Genomic DNA, 16142 nt, shown 5'->3' with positions numbered 1-16142 from the left:
GGACTCCCGTTAAGAAGACATGTTGTCAACCTCTAGATCCCTTACATGCCTGCACTTTTCGGCTTGCTGCTGCTGCAATCCACGCGTTTTAGATCTGCATAACTCCACCTCTTTAAACACAGCACCTTCACCCCGTGCTGTTCCCACCCGCCTCAACACCGTTGGAAGGGAGGAGAACCAATTAAGGCGGGGGGTGGGGTGGAACGAGCAGCTGTCTACCCTTAGCAGGAGGGCTCCTGATTACATACCTCTCCTGCTGCTGCTGCTGCTGGCTGTCCAGCAGCAGACTGAAGGTGGCTGCTGCTGTGCACAGGTATATAAAGGCTCAGAGCCTATTATGACACGCGCAGCCAGCGTTCCATTGCCACATTCCATCTACTGCAGGCAGGATACCTGGCTGGCTGAATGTCGCTGAGAAGCTCACAGAGACCGCCATAAGCAACAGTTTAACAGAATGCCACAGACTAATCAACCAAACTTTTTGGGTTGGGTTCTCTTTTATAGTCTGCAGGCATTAAATGAAAGAAGTCAGTGTTCCAGCAGAAGGAGACAACGTTTCAGAAAAGGCATTGTAGCAAACCAAAAAAGAAATTTTAAGCGCAGCAGAGTAACCAGCGCACATACCTGTTAGCTCAGGTGAGTTTAAAAGGCTGCTGTTGATAACAAGGGCATTTGCTAAATAGATGGTGTGTGTGCAACAATATACTGAAAGGTCAATTATATTGTGCAGCTTATCTCACCACCTGTAGTTATTTAGGTGAAAGCTCCAAAATGCTTGCCTAATATGTCTGTTTATCCAAAAGGAAGTAAAAAGGGAGAGCTAGAAAGATAGCATTGCATCACATTACATGGCAATGCAATGCACAGTTGCTGAAGTTGAACCAAAATGAGCTTGTAATCTGGCTTCTGCAACTTTGAACATGAAAAATCCAATGAGGAGAAGAAAAGCAAAGCCAAAGAGTCCATCCCAAAATCCGACAAACAAGCAAAATGAACAAAAAACATTGAATTCAATTCTTTCTGATTTTAGAAACTGCATTAAAGAAGGGGTGCACCGGTCCTGGAGATACTGCAATACCAGGTCAATGCGTGGAGTGGACAGAGCAAGCTCTTTTTCCATCTCCCTGTTCTAAAAATCCATTTAATATATGGTCCCCAGATAGGGGACGTATCAGATATTAAACTGATAAGAACAGATACTACACTTGATCTTAGCCAAAAGGCCGAGAAGCGATAACCAGAATTGGTTTCAAACTACGGAGCCACCCAAGGATCCTGAAAAGTCCATTTGTGGAGATGAGCTCCTGGACTCCCGTTAAGAAGACATGTTGTCAACCTCTAGATCCCTTACATGCCTGCACTTTTCGGCTTGCTGCTGCTGCAATCCACGCGTTTTAGATCTGCATAACTCCACCTCTTTAAACACAGCACCTTCACCCCCTGCTGTTCCCACCCGCCTCAACACCGTTGGAAGGGAGGAGAACCAATTAAGGCGGGGGGTGGGGTGGAACGAGCAGCTGTCTACCCTTAGCAGGAGGGCTCCTGATTACATACCTCTCCTGCTGCTGCTGCTGCTGGCTGTCCAGCAGCAGACTGAAGGTGGCTGCTGCTGTGCACAGGTATATAAAGGCTCAGAGCCTATTATGACACGCGCAGCCAGCGTTCCATTGCCACATTCCATCTACTGCAGGCAGGATACCTGGCTGGCTGAATGTCGCTGAGAAGCTCACAGAGACCGCCATAAGCAACAGTTTAACAGAATGCCACAGACTAATCAACCAAACTTTTTGGGTTGGGTTCTCTTTTATAGTCTGCAGGCATTAAATGAAAGAAGTCAGTGTTCCAGCAGAAGGAGACAACGTTTCAGAAAAGGCATTGTAGCAAACCAAAAAAGAAATTTTAAGCGCAGCAGAGTAACCAGCGCACATACCTGTTAGCTCAGGTGAGTTTAAAAGGCTGCTGTTGATAACAAGGGCATTTGCTAAATAGATGGTGTGTGTGCAACAATATACTGAAAGGTCAATTATATTGTGCAGCTTATCTCACCACCTGTAGTTATTTAGGTGAAAGCTCCAAAATGCTTGCCTAATATGTCTGTTTATCCAAAAGGAAGTAAAAAGGGAGAGCTAGAAAGATAGCATTGCATCACATTACATGGCAATGCAATGCACAGTTGCTGAAGTTGAACCAAAATGAGCTTGTAATCTGGCTTCTGCAACTTTGAACATGAAAAATCCAATGAGGAGAAGAAAAGCAAAGCCAAAGAGTCCATCCCAAAATCCGACAAACAAGCAAAATGAACAAAAAACATTGAATTCAATTCTTTCTGATTTTAGAAACTGCATTAAAGAAGGGGTGCACCGGTCCTGGAGATACTGCAAAACCAGGTCAATGCGTGGAGTGGACAGAGCAAGCTCTTTTTCCATCTCCCTGTTCTAAAAATCCATTTAATATATGGTCCCCAGATAGGGGACGTATCAGATATTAAACTGATAAGAACAGATTTTTTTTATTTTTGAAAGCCCGAATTCGTGTACAAAACCCGAGTGCGCTTAAAAAAGTGACAAGTGCCACAAAAAAAGTGCACTAGGATGCTGGTCTTCTTGAAACCCTCTCCAAAAGGAGAAGGGTCCCCCAAACCATTCCCCGTCCCTCCGAGCCAAAAGGCCACAGCGAGGAACAGGGACAAAAAGCCACCTCCAGCCGAAGCCAGAGGCGACCCAATCTTACCCCCAGCACCTGCCCGAGTTCTCACTCGAGCAAGGCACTGGAAGCCAAAGACTGTGCTCCCCTCCCGGAAGAGAGGAGCCAACAACGCTCTCCTCCCGAAAGAGGAGAGCCAGGGGGGTTCAGGGGGGAGCGGAACCTGATGGCCACACACTCCCCCCCTAGACCTGCCAAGAGAGGAACCCGTAAGGGAACCGCATCCCGACAAAATCCTAGTAGGACGTGACACACGTGAATAAGTGGACACACAGTGACAAAGAAATTAAATAAATAGTGAAGGTTTCACAGTATAATACTGCCCGGACCTTCGACCGGGAATTGAAAAATTCCCCATCCTAAGGCCAGAAGGCCCGGAATAAGGGTGTGTGCGAAGAAAGAAAATTTGAAGTGCTTGTGCAAATGTGCCATAAACTCAAGTGGGGTTCCCAATCCCAGTGAGTTAAGGCACCCCAGGGTCACCACTCCTGGGGCACTTCACACTTCGGGCTTTCGATCTTCCCCGGCCCAATGGCGTCGATCCTGGGGGGCCATGCTTTCCACCAGATGACTATATTAGGAACCTGGCGTACTAACAAGCGCCTAAACCCCAGTGTGCATAATGTATCAATCTACTAGGGCGGCCAACATCCAAAACCGCCTTTTCGAAAGATACTACACTTGATCTTAGCCAAAAGGCCGAGAAGCGATAACCAGAATTGGTTTCAAACTACGGAGCCACCCAAGGATCCTGAAAAGTCCATTTGTGGAGATGAGCTCCTGGACTCCCGTTAAGAAGACATGTTGTCAACCTCTAGATCCCTTACATGCCTGCACTTTTCGGCTTGCTGCTGCTGCAATCCACGCGTTTTAGATCTGCATAACTCCACCTCTTTAAACACAGCACCTTCACCCCCTGCTGTTCCCACCCGCCTCAACACCGTTGGAAGGGAGGAGAACCAATTAAGGCGGGGGGTGGGGTGGAACGAGCAGCTGTCTACCCTTAGCAGGAGGGCTCCTGATTACATACCTCTCCTGCTGCTGCTGCTGCTGGCTGTCCAGCAGCAGACTGAAGGTGGCTGCTGCTGTGCACAGGTATATAAAGGCTCAGAGCCTATTATGACACGCGCAGCCAGCGTTCCATTGCCACATTCCATCTACTGCAGGCAGGATACCTGGCTGGCTGAATGTCGCTGAGAAGCTCACAGAGACCGCCATAAGCAACAGTTTAACAGAATGCCACAGACTAATCAACCAAACTTTTTGGGTTGGGTTCTCTTTTATAGTCTGCAGGCATTAAATGAAAGAAGTCAGTGTTCCAGCAGAAGGAGACAACGTTTCAGAAAAGGCATTGTAGCAAACCAAAAAAGAAATTTTAAGCGCAGCAGAGTAACCAGCGCACATACCTGTTAGCTCAGGTGAGTTTAAAAGGCTGCTGTTGATAACAAGGGCATTTGCTAAATAGATGGTGTGTGTGCAACAATATACTGAAAGGTCAATTATATTGTGCAGCTTATCTCACCACCTGTAGTTATTTAGGTGAAAGCTCCAAAATGCTTGCCTAATATGTCTGTTTATCCAAAAGGAAGTAAAAAGGGAGAGCTAGAAAGATAGCATTGCATCACATTACATGGCAATGCAATGCACAGTTGCTGAAGTTGAACCAAAATGAGCTTGTAATCTGGCTTCTGCAACTTTGAACATGAAAAATCCAATGAGGAGAAGAAAAGCAAAGCCAAAGAGTCCATCCCAAAATCCGACAAACAAGCAAAATGAACAAAAAACATTGAATTCAATTCTTTCTGATTTTAGAAACTGCATTAAAGAAGGGGTGCACCGGTCCTGGAGATACTGCAATACCAGGTCAATGCGTGGAGTGGACAGAGCAAGCTCTTTTTCCATCTCCCTGTTCTAAAAATCCATTTAATATATGGTCCCCAGATAGGGGACGTATCAGATATTAAACTGATAAGAACAGATACTACACTTGATCTTAGCCAAAAGGCCGAGAAGCGATAACCAGAATTGGTTTCAAACTACGGAGCCACCCAAGGATCCTGAAAAGTCCATTTGTGGAGATGAGCTCCTGGACTCCCGTTAAGAAGACATGTTGTCAACCTCTAGATCCCTTACATGCCTGCACTTTTCGGCTTGCTGCTGCTGCAATCCACGCGTTTTAGATCTGCATAACTCCACCTCTTTAAACACAGCACCTTCACCCCCTGCTGTTCCCACCCGCCTCAACACCGTTGGAAGGGAGGAGAACCAATTAAGGCGGGGGGTGGGGTGGAACGAGCAGCTGTCTACCCTTAGCAGGAGGGCTCCTGATTACATACCTCTCCTGCTGCTGCTGCTGCTGGCTGTCCAGCAGCAGACTGAAGGTGGCTGCTGCTGTGCACAGGTATATAAAGGCTCAGAGCCTATTATGACACGCGCAGCCAGCGTTCCATTGCCACATTCCATCTACTGCAGGCAGGATACCTGGCTGGCTGAATGTCGCTGAGAAGCTCACAGAGACCGCCATAAGCAACAGTTTAACAGAATGCCACAGACTAATCAACCAAACTTTTTGGGTTGGGTTCTCTTTTATAGTCTGCAGGCATTAAATGAAAGAAGTCAGTGTTCCAGCAGAAGGAGACAACATTTCAGAAAAGGCATTGTAGCAAACCAAAAAAGAAATTTTAAGCGCAGCAGAGTAACCAGCGCACATACCTGTTAGCTCAGGTGAGTTTAAAAGGCTGCTGTTGATAACAAGGGCATTTGCTAAATAGATGGTGTGTGTGCAACAATATACTGAAAGGTCAATTATATTGTGCAGCTTATCTCACCACCTGTAGTTATTTAGGTGAAAGCTCCAAAATGCTTGCCTAATATGTCTGTTTATCCAAAAGGAAGTAAAAAGGGAGAGCTAGAAAGATAGCATTGCATCACATTACATGGCAATGCAATGCACAGTTGCTGAAGTTGAACCAAAATGAGCTTGTAATCTGGCTTCTGCAACTTTGAACATGAAAAATCCAATGAGGAGAAGAAAAGCAAAGCCAAAGAGTCCATCCCAAAATCCGACAAACAAGCAAAATGAACAAAAAACATTGAATTCAATTCTTTCTGATTTTAGAAACTGCATTAAAGAAGGGGTGCACCGGTCCTGGAGATACTGCAATACCAGGTCAATGCGTGGAGTGGACAGAGCAAGCTCTTTTTCCATCTCCCTGTTCTAAAAATCCATTTAATATATGGTCCCCAGATAGGGGACGTATCAGATATTAAACTGATAAGAACAGATACTACACTTGATCTTAGCCAAAAGGCCGAGAAGCGATAACCAGAATTGGTTTCAAACTACGGAGCCACCCAAGGATCCTGAAAAGTCCATTTGTGGAGATGAGCTCCTGGACTCCCGTTAAGAAGACATGTTGTCAACCTCTAGATCCCTTACATGCCTGCACTTTTCGGCTTGCTGCTGCTGCAATCCACGCGTTTTAGATCTGCATAACTCCACCTCTTTAAACACAGCACCTTCACCCCGTGCTGTTCCCACCCGCCTCAACACCGTTGGAAGGGAGGAGAACCAATTAAGGCGGGGGGTGGGGTGGAACGAGCAGCTGTCTACCCTTAGCAGGAGGGCTCCTGATTACATACCTCTCCTGCTGCTGCTGCTGCTGGCTGTCCAGCAGCAGACTGAAGGTGGCTGCTGCTGTGCACAGGTATATAAAGGCTCAGAGCCTATTATGACACGCGCAGCCAGCGTTCCATTGCCACATTCCATCTACTGCAGGCAGGATACCTGGCTGGCTGAATGTCGCTGAGAAGCTCACAGAGACCGCCATAAGCAACAGTTTAACAGAATGCCACAGACTAATCAACCAAACTTTTTGGGTTGGGTTCTCTTTTATAGTCTGCAGGCATTAAATGAAAGAAGTCAGTGTTCCAGCAGAAGGAGACAACGTTTCAGAAAAGGCATTGTAGCAAACCAAAAAAGAAATTTTAAGCGCAGCAGAGTAACCAGCGCACATACCTGTTAGCTCAGGTGAGTTTAAAAGGCTGCTGTTGATAACAAGGGCATTTGCTAAATAGATGGTGTGTGTGCAACAATATACTGAAAGGTCAATTATATTGTGCAGCTTATCTCACCACCTGTAGTTATTTAGGTGAAAGCTCCAAAATGCTTGCCTAATATGTCTGTTTATCCAAAAGGAAGTAAAAAGGGAGAGCTAGAAAGATAGCATTGCATCACATTACATGGCAATGCAATGCACAGTTGCTGAAGTTGAACCAAAATGAGCTTGTAATCTGGCTTCTGCAACTTTGAACATGAAAAATCCAATGAGGAGAAGAAAAGCAAAGCCAAAGAGTCCATCCCAAAATCCGACAAACAAGCAAAATGAACAAAAAACATTGAATTCAATTCTTTCTGATTTTAGAAACTGCATTAAAGAAGGGGTGCACCGGTCCTGGAGATACTGCAATACCAGGTCAATGCGTGGAGTGGACAGAGCAAGCTCTTTTTCCATCTCCCTGTTCTAAAAATCCATTTAATATATGGTCCCCAGATAGGGGACGTATCAGATATTAAACTGATAAGAACAGATACTACACTTGATCTTAGCCAAAAGGCCGAGAAGCGATAACCAGAATTGGTTTCAAACTACGGAGCCACCCAAGGATCCTGAAAAGTCCATTTGTGGAGATGAGCTCCTGGACTCCCGTTAAGAAGACATGTTGTCAACCTCTAGATCCCTTACATGCCTGCACTTTTCGGCTTGCTGCTGCTGCAATCCACGCGTTTTAGATCTGCATAACTCCACCTCTTTAAACACAGCACCTTCACCCCCTGCTGTTCCCACCCGCCTCAACACCGTTGGAAGGGAGGAGAACCAATTAAGGCGGGGGGTGGGGTGGAACGAGCAGCTGTCTACCCTTAGCAGGAGGGCTCCTGATTACATACCTCTCCTGCTGCTGCTGCTGCTGGCTGTCCAGCAGCAGACTGAAGGTGGCTGCTGCTGTGCACAGGTATATAAAGGCTCAGAGCCTATTATGACACGCGCAGCCAGCGTTCCATTGCCACATTCCATCTACTGCAGGCAGGATACCTGGCTGGCTGAATGTCGCTGAGAAGCTCACAGAGACCGCCATAAGCAACAGTTTAACAGAATGCCACAGACTAATCAACCAAACTTTTTGGGTTGGGTTCTCTTTTATAGTCTGCAGGCATTAAATGAAAGAAGTCAGTGTTCCAGCAGAAGGAGACAACGTTTCAGAAAAGGCATTGTAGCAAACCAAAAAAGAAATTTTAAGCGCAGCAGAGTAACCAGCGCACATACCTGTTAGCTCAGGTGAGTTTAAAAGGCTGCTGTTGATAACAAGGGCATTTGCTAAATAGATGGTGTGTGTGCAACAATATACTGAAAGGTCAATTATATTGTGCAGCTTATCTCACCACCTGTAGTTATTTAGGTGAAAGCTCCAAAATGCTTGCCTAATATGTCTGTTTATCCAAAAGGAAGTAAAAAGGGAGAGCTAGAAAGATAGCATTGCATCACATTACATGGCAATGCAATGCACAGTTGCTGAAGTTGAACCAAAATGAGCTTGTAATCTGGCTTCTGCAACTTTGAACATGAAAAATCCAATGAGGAGAAGAAAAGCAAAGCCAAAGAGTCCATCCCAAAATCCGACAAACAAGCAAAATGAACAAAAAACATTGAATTCAATTCTTTCTGATTTTAGAAACTGCATTAAAGAAGGGGTGCACCGGTCCTGGAGATACTGCAAAACCAGGTCAATGCGTGGAGTGGACAGAGCAAGCTCTTTTTCCATCTCCCTGTTCTAAAAATCCATTTAATATATGGTCCCCAGATAGGGGACGTATCAGATATTAAACTGATAAGAACAGATTTTTTTTATTTTTGAAAGCCCGAATTCGTGTACAAAACCCGAGTGCGCTTAAAAAAGTGACAAGTGCCACAAAAAAAGTGCACTAGGATGCTGGTCTTCTTGAAACCCTCTCCAAAAGGAGAAGGGTCCCCCAAACCATTCCCCGTCCCTCCGAGCCAAAAGGCCACAGCGAGGAACAGGGACAAAAAGCCACCTCCAGCCGAAGCCAGAGGCGACCCAATCTTACCCCCAGCACCTGCCCGAGTTCTCACTCGAGCAAGGCACTGGAAGCCAAAGACTGTGCTCCCCTCCCGGAAGAGAGGAGCCAACAACGCTCTCCTCCCGAAAGAGGAGAGCCAGGGGGGTTCAGGGGGGAGCGGAACCTGATGGCCACACACTCCCCCCCTAGACCTGCCAAGAGAGGAACCCGTAAGGGAACCGCATCCCGACAAAATCCTAGTAGGACGTGACACACGTGAATAAGTGGACACACAGTGACAAAGAAATTAAATAAATAGTGAAGGTTTCACAGTATAATACTGCCCGGACCTTCGACCGGGAATTGAAAAATTCCCCATCCTAAGGCCAGAAGGCCCGGAATAAGGGTGTGTGCGAAGAAAGAAAATTTGAAGTGCTTGTGCAAATGTGCCATAAACTCAAGTGGGGTTCCCAATCCCAGTGAGTTAAGGCACCCCAGGGTCACCACTCCTGGGGCACTTCACACTTCGGGCTTTCGATCTTCCCCGGCCCAATGGCGTCGATCCTGGGGGGCCATGCTTTCCACCAGATGACTATATTAGCCACCTCGCGTACTAACAAGCGCCTAAACCCCAGTGTGCATAATGTATCAATCTACTAGGGCGGCCAACATCCAAAACCGCCTTTTCAAAAGATACTACACTTGATCTTAGCCAAAAGGCCGAGAAGCGATAACCAGAATTGGTTTCAAACTACGGAGCCACCCAAGGATCCTGAAAAGTCCATTTGTGGAGATGAGCTCCTGGACTCCCGTTAAGAAGACATGTTGTCAACCTCTAGATCCCTTACATGCCTGCACTTTTCGGCTTGCTGCTGCTGCAATCCACGCGTTTTAGATCTGCATAACTCCACCTCTTTAAACACAGCACCTTCACCCCCTGCTGTTCCCACCCGCCTCAACACCGTTGGAAGGGAGGAGAACCAATTAAGGCGGGGGGTGGGGTGGAACGAGCAGCTGTCTACCCTTAGCAGGAGGGCTCCTGATTACATACCTCTCCTGCTGCTGCTGCTGCTGGCTGTCCAGCAGCAGACTGAAGGTGGCTGCTGCTGTGCACAGGTATATAAAGGCTCAGAGCCTATTATGACACGCGCAGCCAGCGTTCCATTGCCACATTCCATCTACTGCAGGCAGGATACCTGGCTGGCTGAATGTCGCTGAGAAGCTCACAGAGACCGCCATAAGCAACAGTTTAACAGAATGCCACAGACTAATCAACCAAACTTTTTGGGTTGGGTTCTCTTTTATAGTCTGCAGGCATTAAATGAAAGAAGTCAGTGTTCCAGCAGAAGGAGACAACGTTTCAGAAAAGGCATTGTAGCAAACCAAAAAAGAAATTTTAAGCGCAGCAGAGTAACCAGCGCACATACCTGTTAGCTCAGGTGAGTTTAAAAGGCTGCTGTTGATAACAAGGGCATTTGCTAAATAGATGGTGTGTGTGCAACAATATACTGAAAGGTCAATTATATTGTGCAGCTTATCTCACCACCTGTAGTTATTTAGGTGAAAGCTCCAAAATGCTTGCCTAATATGTCTGTTTATCCAAAAGGAAGTAAAAAGGGAGAGCTAGAAAGATAGCATTGCATCACATTACATGGCAATGCAATGCACAGTTGCTGAAGTTGAACCAAAATGAGCTTGTAATCTGGCTTCTGCAACTTTGAACATGAAAAATCCAATGAGGAGAAGAAAAGCAAAGCCAAAGAGTCCATCCCAAAATCCGACAAACAAGCAAAATGAACAAAAAACATTGAATTCAATTCTTTCTGATTTTAGAAACTGCATTAAAGAAGGGGTGCACCGGTCCTGGAGATACTGCAATACCAGGTCAATGCGTGGAGTGGACAGAGCAAGCTCTTTTTCCATCTCCCTGTTCTAAAAATCCATTTAATATATGGTCCCCAGATAGGGGACGTATCAGATATTAAACTGATAAGAACAGATACTACACTTGATCTTAGCCAAAAGGCCGAGAAGTGATAACCAGAATTGGTTTCAAACTACGGAGCCACCCAAGGATCCTGAAAAGTCCATTTGTGGAGATGAGCTCCTGGACTCCCGTTAAGAAGACATGTTGTCAACCTCTAGATCCCTTACATGCCTGCACTTTTCGGCTTGCTGCTGCTGCAATCCACGCGTTTTAGATCTGCATAACTCCACCTCTTTAAACACAGCACCTTCACCCCCTGCTGTTCCCACCCGCCTCAACACCGTTGGAAGGGAGGAGAACCAATTAAGGCGGGGGGTGGGGTGGAACGAGCAGCTGTCTACCCTTAGCAGGAGGCCTCCTGATTACACACCTCTCCTGCTGCTGCTGCTGCTGGCTGTCCAGCAGCAGACTGAAGGTGGCTGCTGCTGTGCACAGGTATATAAAGGCTCAGAGCCTATTATGACACGCGCAGCCAGCGTTCCATTGCCACATTCCATCTACTGCAGGCAGGATACCTGGCTGGCTGAATGTCGCTGAGAAGCTCACAGAGACCGCCATAAGCAACAGTTTAACAGAATGCCACAGACTAATCAACCAAACTTTTTGGGTTGGGTTCTCTTTTATAGTCTGCAGGCATTAAATGAAAGAAGTCAGTGTTCCAGCAGAAGGAGACAACGTTTCAGAAAAGGCATTGTAGCAAACCAAAAAAGAAATTTTAAGCGCAGCAGAGTAACCAGCGCACATACCTGTTAGCTCAGGTGAGTTTAAAAGGCTGCTGTTGATAACAAGGGCATTTGCTAAATAGATGGTGTGTGTGCAACAATATACTGAAAGGTCAATTATATTGTGCAGCTTATCTCACCACCTGTAGTTATTTAGGTGAAAGCTCCAAAATGCTTGCCTAATATGTCTGTTTATCCAAAAGGAAGTAAAAAGGGAGAGCTAGAAAGATAGCATTGCATCACATTACATGGCAATGCAATGCACAGTTGCTGAAGTTGAACCAAAATGAGCTTGTAATCTGGCTTCTGCAACTTTGAACATGAAAAATCCAATGAGGAGAAGAAAAGCAAAGCCAAAGAGTCCATCCCAAAATCCGACAAACAAGCAAAATGAACAAAAAACATTGAATTCAATTCTTTCTGATTTTAGAAACTGCATTAAAGAAGGGGTGCACCGGTCCTGGAGATACTGCAATACCAGGTCAATGCGTGGAGTGGACAGAGCAAGCTCTTTTTCCATCTCCCTGTTCTAAAAATCCATTTAATATATGGTCCCCAGATAGGGGACGTATCAGATATTAAACTGATAAGAACAGATACTACACTTGATCTTAGCCAAAAGGCCGAGAAGCGATAACCAGAATTGGTTTCAAACTACGGAGCCACCCAAGGATCCTGAAAAGTCCATTTGTGGAGATGAGCTCCTGGACTCCCGTTAAGAAGACATGTTGTCAACCTCTACATCCCTTACATGCCTGCACTTTTCGGCTTGCTGCTGCTGCAATCCACGCGTTTTAGATCTGCATAACTCCACCTCTTTAAACACAGCACCTTCACCCCCTGCTGTTCCCACCCGCCTCAACACCGTTGGAAGGGAGGAGAACCAATTAAGGCGGGGGGTGGGGTGGAACGAGCAGCTGTCTACCCTTAGCAGGAGGGCTCCTGATTACATACCTCTCCTGCTGCTGCTGCTGCTGGCTGTCCAGCAGCAGACTGAAGGTGGCTGCTGCTGTGCACAGGTATATAAAGGCTCAGAGCCTATTATGACACGCGCAGCCAGCGTTCCATTGCCACATTCCATCTACTGCAGGCAGGATACCTGGCTGGCTGAATGTCGCTGAGAAGCTCACAGAGACCGCCATAAGCAACAGTTTAACAGAATGCCACAGACTAATCAACCAAACTTTTTGGGTTGGGTTCTCTTTTATAGTCTGCAGGCATTAAATGAAAGAAGTCAGTGTTCCAGCAGAAGGAGACAACGTTTCAGAAAAGGCATTGTAGCAAACCAAAAAAGAAATTTTAAGCGCAGCAGAGTAACCAGCGCACATACCTGTTAGCTCAGGTGAGTTTAAAAGGCTGCTGTTGATAACAAGGGCATTTGCTAAATAGATGGTGTGTGTGCAACAATATACTGAAAGGTCAATTATATTGTGCAGCTTATCTCACCACCTGTAGTTATTTAGGTGAAAGCTCCAAAATGCTTGCCTAATATGTCTGTTTATCCAAAAGGAAGTAAAAAGGGAGAGCTAGAAAGATAGCATTGCATCACATTACATGGCAATGCAATGCACAGTTGCTGAAGTTGAACCAAAATGAGCTTGTAATCTGGCTTCTGCAACTTTGAACATGAAAAATCCAATGAGGAGAAGAAAAGCAAAGCCAAAGAGTCCATCCCAAAATCCGACAAACAAGCAAAATGAACAAAAAACATTGAATTCAATTCTTTCTGATTTTAGAAACTGCATTAAAGAAGGGGTGCACCGGTCCTGGAGATACTGCAATACCAGGTCAATGCGTGGAGTGGACAGAGCAAGCTCTTTTTCCATCTCCCTGTTCTAAAAATCCATTTAATATATGGTCCCCAGATAGGGGACGTATCAGATATTAAACTGATAAGAACAGATTTTTTTTTATCGAAAGCCCGAATTCGTGTACAAAACCCGAGTGCGCTTAAAAAAGTGACAAGTGCCACAAAAAAAGTGCACTAGGATGCTGGTCTTCTTGAAACCCTCTCCAAAAGGAGAAGGGTCCCCCAAACCATTCCCCGTCCCTCCGAGCCAGAAGGCCACAGCGAGGAACAGGGACAAATAGCCACCTCCAGCCGAAACCAGAGGCGACCCAATCTTACCCCCAATACCTGCCCGAGTTCTCACCCGAGCAAGGCACTGGGAGCCAAAAGACTGTGCTCCCCTCCCGGAAGAGGGGAGTCAACAACGCTCTCCTCCCGAAAGAGGAGAGCCAGGGGGGTTCAGGGGGGAGCGGAACCTGATGGCCACACACTCCCCCCCTAGACCTGCCAAGAGAGGAACCCGTTAGGGAACCGCATCCCGACAAAATCCTAGTAAGGACGTGGACACACGTGAATAAGTGGACACACAGTGACAAAAAAATTAAATAAATAGTGAAGGTTTCACAGTATAATACTGCCCGGACCTTCGACCGGGAATTGAAAAATTCCCCATCCTAAGGCCAGAAGGCCCGGAATAAGGGTGTGTGCGAAGAAAGAAAATTTGAAGTGCTTGTGCAAATGTGCCATAAACTCAAGTGGGGTTCCCAATCCCAGTGAGTTAAGGCACCCCAGGGTCACCACTCCTGGGGCACTTCACACTTCGGGCTTTCGATCTTCCCCGGCCCAATGGCGTCGATCCTGGGGGGCCATGCTTTCCACCAGATGACTATATTAGCCACCTGGCGTACTAACAAGCGCCTAAACCCCAGTGTGCATAATGTATCAATCTACTAGGGCGGCCAACATCCAAAACCGCCTTTTCGAAAGATACTACACTTGATCTTAGCCAAAAGGCCGAGAAGCGATAACCAGAATTGGTTTCAAACTACGGAGCCACCCAAGGATCCTGAAAAGTCCATTTGTGGAGATGAGCTCCTGGACTCCCGTTAAGAAGACATGTTGTCAACCTCTAGATCCCTTACATGCCTGCACTTTTCGGCTTGCTGCTGCTGCAATCCACGCGTTTTAGATCTGCATAACTCCACCTCTTTAAACACAGCACCTTCACCCCCTGCTGTTCCCACCCGCCTCAACACCGTTGGAAGGGAGGAGAACCAATTAAGGCGGGGGGTGGGGTGGAACGAGCAGCTGTCTACCCTTAGCAGGAGGGCTCCTGATTACATACCTCTCCTGCTGCTGCTGCTGCTGGCTGTCCAGCAGCAGACTGAAGGTGGCTGCTGCTGTGCACAGGTATATAAAGGCTCAGAGCCTATTATGACACGCGCAGCCAGCGTTCCATTGCCACATTCCATCTACTGCAGGCAGGATACCTGGCTGGCTGAATGTCGCTGAGAAGCTCACAGAGACCGCCATAAGCAACAGTTTAACAGAATGCCACAGACTAATCAACCAAACTTTTTGGGTTGGGTTCTCTTTTATAGTCTGCAGGCATTAAATGAAAGAAGTCAGTGTTCCAGCAGAAGGAGACAACGTTTCAGAAAAGGCATTGTAGCAAACCAAAAAAGAAATTTTAAGCGCAGCAGAGTAACCAGCGCACATACCTGTTAGCTCAGGTGAGTTTAAAAGGCTGCTGTTGATAACAAGGGCATTTGCTAAATAGATGGTGTGTGTGCAACAATATACTGAAAGGTCAATTATATTGTGCAGCTTATCTCACCACCTGTAGTTATTTAGGTGAAAGCTCCAAAATGCTTGCCTAATATGTCTGTTTATCCAAAAGGAAGTAAAAAGGGAGAGCTAGAAAGATAGCATTGCATCACATTACATGGCAATGCAATGCACAGTTGCTGAAGTTGAACCAAAATGAGCTTGTAATCTGGCTTCTGCAACTTTGAACATGAAAAATCCAATGAGGAGAAGAAAAGCAAAGCCAAAGAGTCCATCCCAAAATCCGACAAACAAGCAAAATGAACAAAAAACATTGAATTCAATTCTTTCTGATTTTAGAAACTGCATTAAAGAAGGGGTGCACCGGTCCTGGAGATACTGCAATACCAGGTCAATGCGTGGAGTGGACAGAGCAAGCTCTTTTTCCATCTCCCTGTTCTAAAAATCCATTTAATATATGGTCCCCAGATAGGGGACGTATCAGATATTAAACTGATAAGAAAAGATACTACACTTGATCTTAGCCAAAAGGCCGAGAAGCGATAACCAGAATTGGTTTCAAACTACGGAGCCACCCAAGGATCCTGAAAAGTCCATTTGTGGAGATGAGCTCCTGGACTCCCGTTAAGAAGACATGTTGTCAACCTCTAGATCCCTTACATGCCTGCACTTTTCGGCTTGCTGCTGCTGCAATCCACGCGTTTTAGATCTGCATAACTCCACCTCTTTAAACACAGCACCTTCACCCCCTGCTGTTCCCACCCGCCTCAACACCGTTGGAAGGGAGGAGAACCAATTAAGGCGGGGGGTGGGGTGGAACGAGCAGCTGTCTACCCTTAGCAGGAGGGCTCCTGATTACATACCTCTCCTGCTGCTGCTGCTGCTGGCTGTCCAGCAGCAGACTGAAGGTGGCTGCTGCTGTGCACAGGTATATAAAGGCTCAGAGCCTATTATGACACGCGCAGCCAGCGTTCCATTGCCACATTCCATCTACTGCAGGCAGGATACCTGGCTGGCTGAATGTCGCTGAGAAGCTCACAGAGACCGCCATAAGCAACAGTTTAACAGAATGCCACA

The 16142-nt window shown here is 46.4% G+C and overlaps 7 non-coding genes and 6 pseudogenes across 7 annotated transcripts; all 13 read right to left on the bottom strand.

The window, feature by feature from the left end:
- Window positions 1–1044: 1044 nt before the first annotated feature.
- LOC141149277 (U2 spliceosomal RNA) lies at window positions 1045–1235 on the bottom strand. The gene has a single exon (XR_012245581.1). It is a non-coding gene; the product is annotated as a U2 spliceosomal RNA (small nuclear RNA).
- Window positions 1236–2350: 1115 nt separating this feature from the next.
- On the bottom strand, window positions 2351–2528 carry LOC141150639 (U2 spliceosomal RNA; annotated as a pseudogene).
- Window positions 2529–3322: 794 nt separating this feature from the next.
- Window positions 3323–3414, bottom strand: LOC141151207 (U2 spliceosomal RNA; annotated as a pseudogene).
- A 1115-nt stretch (window positions 3415–4529) lies between these two features.
- On the bottom strand, window positions 4530–4720 carry LOC141149276 (U2 spliceosomal RNA). The gene has a single exon (XR_012245580.1). It is a non-coding gene; the product is annotated as a U2 spliceosomal RNA (small nuclear RNA).
- Window positions 4721–5835: 1115 nt separating this feature from the next.
- On the bottom strand, window positions 5836–6026 carry LOC141149275 (U2 spliceosomal RNA). The gene has a single exon (XR_012245579.1). It is a non-coding gene; the product is annotated as a U2 spliceosomal RNA (small nuclear RNA).
- A 1115-nt stretch (window positions 6027–7141) lies between these two features.
- Window positions 7142–7332, bottom strand: LOC141149274 (U2 spliceosomal RNA). The gene has a single exon (XR_012245578.1). It is a non-coding gene; the product is annotated as a U2 spliceosomal RNA (small nuclear RNA).
- Window positions 7333–8447: 1115 nt separating this feature from the next.
- On the bottom strand, window positions 8448–8625 carry LOC141150638 (U2 spliceosomal RNA; annotated as a pseudogene).
- Window positions 8626–9419: 794 nt separating this feature from the next.
- Window positions 9420–9511, bottom strand: LOC141151156 (U2 spliceosomal RNA; annotated as a pseudogene).
- A 1115-nt stretch (window positions 9512–10626) lies between these two features.
- LOC141149479 (U2 spliceosomal RNA) lies at window positions 10627–10817 on the bottom strand. The gene has a single exon (XR_012245774.1). It is a non-coding gene; the product is annotated as a U2 spliceosomal RNA (small nuclear RNA).
- Window positions 10818–11932: 1115 nt separating this feature from the next.
- On the bottom strand, window positions 11933–12123 carry LOC141149273 (U2 spliceosomal RNA). Its single transcript, XR_012245577.1, has one exon. It is a non-coding gene; the product is annotated as a U2 spliceosomal RNA (small nuclear RNA).
- Window positions 12124–13238: 1115 nt separating this feature from the next.
- LOC141150358 (U2 spliceosomal RNA) lies at window positions 13239–13419 on the bottom strand (annotated as a pseudogene).
- A 792-nt stretch (window positions 13420–14211) lies between these two features.
- Window positions 14212–14303, bottom strand: LOC141151280 (U2 spliceosomal RNA; annotated as a pseudogene).
- Window positions 14304–15418: 1115 nt separating this feature from the next.
- Window positions 15419–15609, bottom strand: LOC141149991 (U2 spliceosomal RNA). Its single transcript, XR_012246266.1, has one exon. It is a non-coding gene; the product is annotated as a U2 spliceosomal RNA (small nuclear RNA).
- Window positions 15610–16142: the final 533 nt, after the last annotated feature.

Source organism: Phyllobates terribilis, unplaced genomic scaffold, assembly GCF_046119375.1.
Source record: "Phyllobates terribilis strain yellow unplaced genomic scaffold, ASM4611937v1 Scaffold_5__5_contigs__length_657084704, whole genome shotgun sequence".
NCBI lineage: Eukaryota > Metazoa > Chordata > Amphibia > Anura > Dendrobatidae > Phyllobates > Phyllobates terribilis.
Note: the sequence above shows the minus strand (reverse complement) of the source record. Positions and strands in the feature narration are given on the sequence as shown.